General features: G+C 36.7%; 1 pseudogene; it reads right to left on the reverse strand.

The window, feature by feature from the left end:
* Nucleotides 1–3,695: 3,695 nt before the first annotated feature.
* Nucleotides 3,696–4,357, reverse strand: LOC116089427 (annotated as a pseudogene).
* Nucleotides 4,358–7,845: the final 3,488 nt, after the last annotated feature.

Raw genomic sequence — 7,845 nt, forward strand, 5'->3', positions numbered from 1 at the left:
TTGAGGTATATATACTGTTAATGTCTGAGTGTTCCAAGATCTCTTACTCTCTGCATAATATCAGGCTATAGGTCTCTGTATATGTCTCCATCTGCTACAGGAAAAAGCTTCTCTGAAGATAGAAAAAGAAAGTATAATAGAATGTTATTAGGTGTAATTTTTTTAAAGAAAAGTTTAGGTTTTATTCTAGGCTATTTAGTTTAAGGTTTTTGGTCACCAAAACAGTATCAGATATGGGTTCCATCCTGTGGAGGGGCCTTAAGTCCAATTGGATATTGGTTGGTTATTCCAACAGTTTCTAAGCTGCTATTACACTAGTATATTTTTCCAGCAAGACATCATTGTTAATCCAAGATTTTGTGTCTGGATTGGTATTATGTTTCACTTTTGGTAGCATGAACCATACCTTCCTGTACCAAAGACACTAGAAAATAAGGTGAAGGCTCTATGTAGGCACCAGCTCAACTTCTCCATATTCAATAAGTTGTGGAGGTGTCATTTTTAGCAACAGGGCCTAGCTTTCAGTTTGTGGAAAGCAATCTGTAGACTTGGAAATATCCTGGGCTATTTGGGGATTCCTATGGAACCTCTTTGTCCAACAACTCAAATAGTGATAACCCAATCCTGGGACTGGAAGATAGTTTAACTCTTTCTCTTCTTTGTTTGTTAATTTTTTTAGATTTCCCCATGTTGTTAGATATATCTTAGGAAGCTTCTACTGTATTAGGTTTTCGTATTATCCCTCAAATACCCTTTAATTTTAGCTACATGTTCCCATACTTTTATAGTTTCTCTTTCCTCTCCTTTCTTCTCTACTCTCCCAATTTGATGCTCCTATTCAAAGCCCTCCCACGATCCATAAGTATCTATTTAATGGCACTTTTCCAAGGATATCTATCTGTCCCCCCAAGTCACTTACTCTATACTTAACCTCTGTAGCTCTATAAATTCTAGCTTGATTATCACTGAATTAAATGCAAATATACAAATACAGGTGAATGTATACCCCATTAGTTTTTCTGAGTATGGGTTTTTTTTCACTTAGGATGATTTTTTTCTAGGTTTATCAACTTATCTATGAATTCAATGATTTCATTTTTAGCAGGGGAGGAATATTCCATTGTGTAACATATCACATTTTCTTTATATATTCATCTGTTGCATACCATCAGTGTTGTTTCCAGTTTCTCCCCAGTATGAATAAAACAGCAAGCAACATGGGTGAGCAAGTGTCTCTGCAATAGGACAATGGAAGTATTCTTTGGGTATATTTCCTGGAGTGGTTTATCTGGATCTTGACTAGATCTTTACCTTGAATCTAATCTATCTTAAGCTAGATTGATTTGCACGTTCCTGAGGATCAAACTTCCTGCTTTTCATAGTTGCAGTATGTGTTTGCACTTCCACCAGTAATAGAGGAGTGTTCACCTTACCCCACATCCTGGCCAGCATGAGCTGTCATTTGGTTTATTGATCTTAGCCATTCTGATGAGTGTAAGATAAAATCTGAAAGTAGTTTTGATTTGCACTTCCCTAGTGATTAAGGATGTTGAACATTTCTTTAAAGAGTCCCTCAGGCATTTAAATTTTCTCCTTTGAGAGTTCTCTGTTTAGATGTCATGGTTAGAGTGAATGTTCTTTTCAATTTTCTTTTAATTTGTCATTGTAGGAAGATTGCAGGGTTTATTTTTACTTTTTTTGTTGTTGTTCTCTCGAGAATTCTCTCTTTAGATCTGTACCCCATTTTTAATTCCATGATTTGATTTATTGATGTTTAGTTTCTTGAGTTCTTTATATATTTTAGTATCAGATTTCAGTCGTATATCAGATGTAGGATTGGTGAAGATCTTCCCACTCTGAAGGTTGCCTTTATGTTGAGGTCTTTGATCCACGTGGACTTGAGTTTTGTGCAGGATACTAGATATGGATCTATTTGCATTCTTCTGTATTCAGACATCTAGTTAGACCAACACCATTTGTTAAAGATGCTTTCTTTTTTCCATTGTATAGTATAGATTGAAGGATTATTATTTTCTGTATATATTAACCAATGCTAGAAATTGATATGGTGGCAGTCACAGTATGCTGAAAACATTCAGGCTTAAGTGAAGTCCTTACTGGATCAGTCTGTAAGGGTAAACAAACCAAGGTCATGTGGGGTCATCAGCCCTCCCTGAAGCTTTTCTGTAAGCAATTCTCCCAAAGAAACAACATTGAAGTTGTCTGAGGAAGCATTAGGCTTTATAGCATCTCTAAAGGTGGAACTTGTTAGAGCTGCTTCCTTGGTTGTTATTTTTCTGTGAAAATACAAGCTTCCACAAGTATTATGCAGCTCCTATCATGTCTCCTGATTAAAGAGCCTTCTTTCCTTCTTCTTCTCAGAGTTCTGTTGTCCTTCCCACAAAGTATAGCCTTCCAATTCCTGCCCAGCTAATTGGCCATCAGAGTTTTATTAAAGCCAGTCAGAATATGCTTTAGATAGACGAAAAAGGACAGAAACAATTGCTCATAATGTACCCCAACAGTATAGTTTTGTCTTCTTTTTATTTTATTATTTTATTTTATTTTTATTTTTTATTGAATCATAAGCAACATACCAGTGAGTACACAATAAAAAAAGTGACCCAACCCTCCCTCCCTCCCTTTCTCCTTCCCTCCCTCTCTCCCTCCCTCCCTCAGCAAGCATTAATTGGTACTAATCTGTTAGGAAGGGGTTGGCTCTCAGGAGCCCCTCCCCCATCCGTGATAGACTGTGGATGTCCTCACCCTGTGCAGCTGTAAGTTCTGAGTGCAGAGGCCATGTTTTGTCCAGATGTTCCTCATTAATTCCTAGTTCACACTGTTTCCACTTTTCCACACAAAATGTCCCCTGAAGCATTAGAGATAATGTAGAGGTCCTACTTAGGATAGAGCAATTGAGTCACTCTCAGAACTCTAAAGGTATAAATCTCTGCATAAACTACCACTCATGGCACAAAGAAGATACTCTGATGAAAAGTGGCACAAATCCACAAGTAAACATAATTCTGTAGAAGACAATTTGACAACATGCCTCTTTAGCAAAATAGAGTAGGATGTGGTATCAGTATTCTGCTCCCCTCCCAACCCCCCAGAGCAAGGGTGATGGCTCAAAGGATAAAGTGCTGGCTGTACATGCACGAGAACCAGTATTTTTTGGATCTCTGGCATCCCTGTAAAAAGTCAGACAGAGATGGCAACATCTGGAATCCCAGCACTTGAGAGGCAGAGACTGGTATTCCAGGGCATCCCATATAGCTCCAGTAGCCAGAATCAATGAGCTCTAGGTTCAGCAAGAGATTGCTACAATAGCATGAAGAGCCATCAAGGAACACACCCAGGGTCAATTACAGACCACCATATGCACACATGTACCTAAACACACAGAGACACACACAAAACAGGTATGGCAGCTCAAACTTACAATTGCAGTGTTTAGGAAGATGGCCAAGAGCCTCAGTAATGAGAACATCTCCCATGCCACATAGTGAGTTCCAAGCCAGCCTGGGTTAATGACACCCCGTTAACACTAGATCAAATGCCACAACCCAAATCAAATGCAAGGGACACAATTGTATTCAGGTCACTTTGCTCTGGTGAAGTGGGAAGTGGGAAGATCCTGTTTCAATTGTTAAAAGCACAACTAAAGCCCATGTGAGCAGACAAGCATGAGTGCCTCAAAACCATACAGCCAGTGCCTGAGAGGAAGTGATTAAACAGAGACTGTAGAGCAAATTCACACAAGCACCAGTTACAGCTGAGAGCAACAAGGTGTTTGTCTCTGGACCATACAGTTTACATGTTCTTCTTTCAAAAGCTGCTACCATCTGTTTTACAACTTTATTGAAGAACATTGTAGTGAGCTGAGAGTGCAGAAGAGAGCAGAATTCAAAAGAAACTGAAAAATCCAAGGTACAAGTTCTTGGATAGCCAGGAAGACCTGGGCTAAAACTCCAAATAGTTTCCAAATGATTGAAAAGCTCCCCATCAGTACAAGATACCTTTACCATAGGTGGTTTTACCAAGGTTACTATTGATGTGTATCCCTCGAAAACAGGTGGAAATCAAATTTCTAATCGGGTTTTACAATATCCAGATCTCCTTGATATTATATCTGATTTTTCACACCAAGGAATAAAAATAATTATAATCCTCCATTCCTGATACTATATCATACATTTCTTGCATTGAGTACCCTATAAGTCTCTTCTCTGAATACTCCTTTCGTTTATTTACTAATGATTCTGAAGAAGGTTCTTGAACAGATCTCTTTAGGCAAAACTGAGGTGCATGGTGGAAGAGTTTTGTTCATCCATATACCACAGGGAGCTAAATATCTGACATTGTGCTTGCAGAGCCCCCGGCGCTGGGGCTTCTGCACCTCATGCCTCCCTTGCAAGGGTCCTCTCTAGTTTTGGCTTTTTTTTGTCAAAAATCAAGTGTCTATAGGTGTATGGATTTACTTCTGGTTCTTTGATTTGATTCCATTGATTAACCTGTTCAGTTTTCTTTACTATTGCTTTGTAGTACAGCTTGAAATCAGGAATAGTGACACTTGCAGAGGTTTTTTTTTTTTTTAATGTACAGGATTATTTTAGATATCTAGGTTAGAATTTTTCCTCCATATGAAATTGAGTGTTGCTATTCAATGTCTGTGAAGAATTGTGTTGGAATTTTTGGTGGGAATTGTTTTGAATCTGCAGATGGCTTTTAATACGGTGGCCATTTTGTTTATGTTTATCCTGTAGATCCATGAGCATAGGAAATCTCTCCATTTTCTAATATTATCTTCAATTTTTCTCTAAAGCAATGTAAAATTCTGGTCATACAGGTCTTTCACTTGCTGGGTAAGACTTGTTTGAAGGTGTTTTATATTATTTGTGGCTATTATGAAGGGTATTGTTTCTCTTATTTCTTTCTCAGACCATTTATTATTTGTATATAGGAGGGCTACCTGATTTTTTTATTAGTTAATTTTGTAGTCAGCCACTTTGCTGAAGATGTTTATCAGCTGTAGGAGTTTCCTTGTAGAATATTTGGAGTTAATTATGTATACTATCGTATTATCTGTAAATAATGATGCTTTGACCTTTTCCTTTCCAATTTGTATGGACTTGATCACCTTTACTTGGCTTATTGATCTAGCTAAAACTTCCAGGTCTATATTGAATAGATATGGAGAAAGTGAACAGGCTTGACTTGTCCATGATTTTAGAACTGCTTTAAGTTTCTCTCCATTTCATTTGATGTTGGCTATTGCCTTTGTGTATATTTCTTTTATTATGTTTATGTACATACCTTGTATCCTGATCTTTCTAGGAATACTATCACAAAAGTGTCTTGGATTTTGTCAAAGGCCTTTTCAGGATCTAATGAGATGGTCATGTGGTTTAGTTTTTTTTTCCACTTGTTTACATAGTGGATTACATTGTTTGCTTTTTCATATGTTGAATCATTCCTATATCTCTAGAATGAAGCTTACTTGACCAGGGTGGATAATGTTTTTAATCTGTTCTTAGATTTAGCTTGCAAGTATTTTATTGAATATTTTGCATCAATGTTCATAAGGGAGATTGGTTTGAAATTCACTTTCTTGGTTGTCTTTCTGTGGTTTAGGTATCATAAATGATTTAGGCGATGCCTAATATGTTTTTATTCTGTGGAATAATTTGAGGAGTGTTGATATTGACTCTTCTTTGAAGATTTGTTAAAATTCTGCACTAAAGCCATCTGGTCCTGATTTATCTTTGGAAAGTAGTATGCATTGAGAAAATTATCACTTTTCTTTAGAATTTCTAATTTGATGGATTATAGGTTTTTAGAGTTATGTCCTTATGATTCTCTAGATTTCCTTAGTTCCTGTTGTTTTCTTCCCTTTCACTTCTAATTTTTTTAATTTGGATATCTTATCCACCTTTTAGTGACTTTATATAAAGATTTGTCAATTTTGTTGGTTTTTTTCTTTACAGATTTGTTTTATTGATTCTTTATATTTTGTTGTTGTGCTTTTTGTTCCTATTTTATTGATTTCTGCACAAGTTTGGTTGATTTTTGCTCATTACTCCCTTCATGCATGCTTTTTAATTTTTGTTCTAGAGCTTCCAGGTGTACTGCTAAGATATTAGTATGAGATATTGGCAATATTTTTTATGCCAGTATTTTAGTGATATGAACTTGTCTCTTAGAACTATCTTTACTATGTTCCATAAGTTTGGGTATGGTGATGTTGATTTTCATTCAGTTAATTTCGTTTTTACTTTTTGTCTTTGTCCATGTTTCATTCAGTAGAAAGTTCTTCATTTTTTATGAACAACTTTTGTTTTTTTGTTATTTGCAGTGCTGTGGCTATCCAGATTTACTCTGGTCAAAAGAATGTAGAGTGTTATTTCAAATTTTTTGTATCTGTAAAGACTATCTTAGTGTCCTAGCATGTGCTTAATTTTGGGGAAAACTTTAAGAGGTACTGAGAAGAAAACATATTCTTTTGTTTAGGGGTGAAATGTTCTCTAAATATGTGTTAGATTCATTTGATTTATAATCACAGTTACCTCTAGCATTTATCATCTTTGATTATTTTTTGTCTGGATGATACGCCTATTGGCAAGAGTGGACTACCAAAATGTCTCACTGTAAGTATATGAGGGCCAATTTGTACCTTATGGTACAGTAGTGTTTCTTTTATGAACCTGGGTGCTTTTGTGTTTGGGGCATAGATATTAAAAATTATAATGTTGTTTTGGAGAATTTTTTCCATTGATGAATACTTGCTTTCTTTTTTTATCTCTTCTGATGAGTTTTGGTTTGAATTTTACTTATTCAGATATTAAAATGGCTAAGTCAACTAGTTTTTTAGGTCGATTTGGATGGAGTAGTCTTATCCATCATTGTACTCTAAAATGATGTGTTTTCTTGATGTTAGGGAGTATTTCGTGGATGCAGCATCAGAAAGATGGATTCTCTTTTTACATGCATTTTGTTAGTTTATTTCTTTTTATTGGAGAATTGTGACAAATGATGTGGAGAGATATCAGTAGGGTTGTTGTTTTTTTTTTTTTCCTGTTATTTTTGTGTGTTCCTCTCTGCTCTGTCCTAGCCTGTGCAAATCTAAGGGTCCCACCTGGTCTCCCTTTGCACAACCACTGGCTGCTGGCATCTTTATTGATAGATCAAAAACAAGTTGGGTTCAAGGACCTAGTGTTTGGACAAGCAGAGTCTCAAATGAATCAAAGCATTAGAACCAATGTCCAATGCACCTTCATGGGTGCGTGCGTGCATGCGTGTGTGTGTGTGTGTGTGTGTGTGTGTGTGTGTGTGTGTGTGTGCGCGCGCGTGTGTGTGTGTGTGTGTGTGTGTGTGTGTGTGTGTGTGTATGGTTCCATTTTTGTTTTTTGCTGATCTGGTATTGTTTATTATATGAGTTATCTTGGGTGTTGTTAACACTTTAGGTTGGAGTTTTCCTTACAGCGCTTTCTGTAGGGAGCCTTTGTAGATAGATATTTCTTAATTTTGCTTGTCTTATTTTCTCCATCCATTTGTGATTGAAATTTTTGTTTGGTATAATAGTCTAATCGAACATTTGTGTCTATTAAAATCTGTAGAACATTTGTCCAGGTTGTGGAATTTAGAGTCCATTAAGAAGTCAAATGTTCCATTTTCTCTCCAGTGAGTTTCTAAGACAGGAGCAGCCAGCCAGGAGGCACAGACCCCACGAGTCTCAGGGGACTTGCAGGGAGGCAGGGACAGGATAAGCTCTAGTCAAAGACACTAAGAACATCTAACACCAAAAATCAAGAGATGGTGAAAGGCAAACGCAAGAATCCTACCAAC

This window comes from Mastomys coucha, unplaced genomic scaffold, assembly GCF_008632895.1.
Source record: "Mastomys coucha isolate ucsf_1 unplaced genomic scaffold, UCSF_Mcou_1 pScaffold14, whole genome shotgun sequence".
Lineage (NCBI taxonomy): Eukaryota > Metazoa > Chordata > Mammalia > Rodentia > Muridae > Mastomys > Mastomys coucha.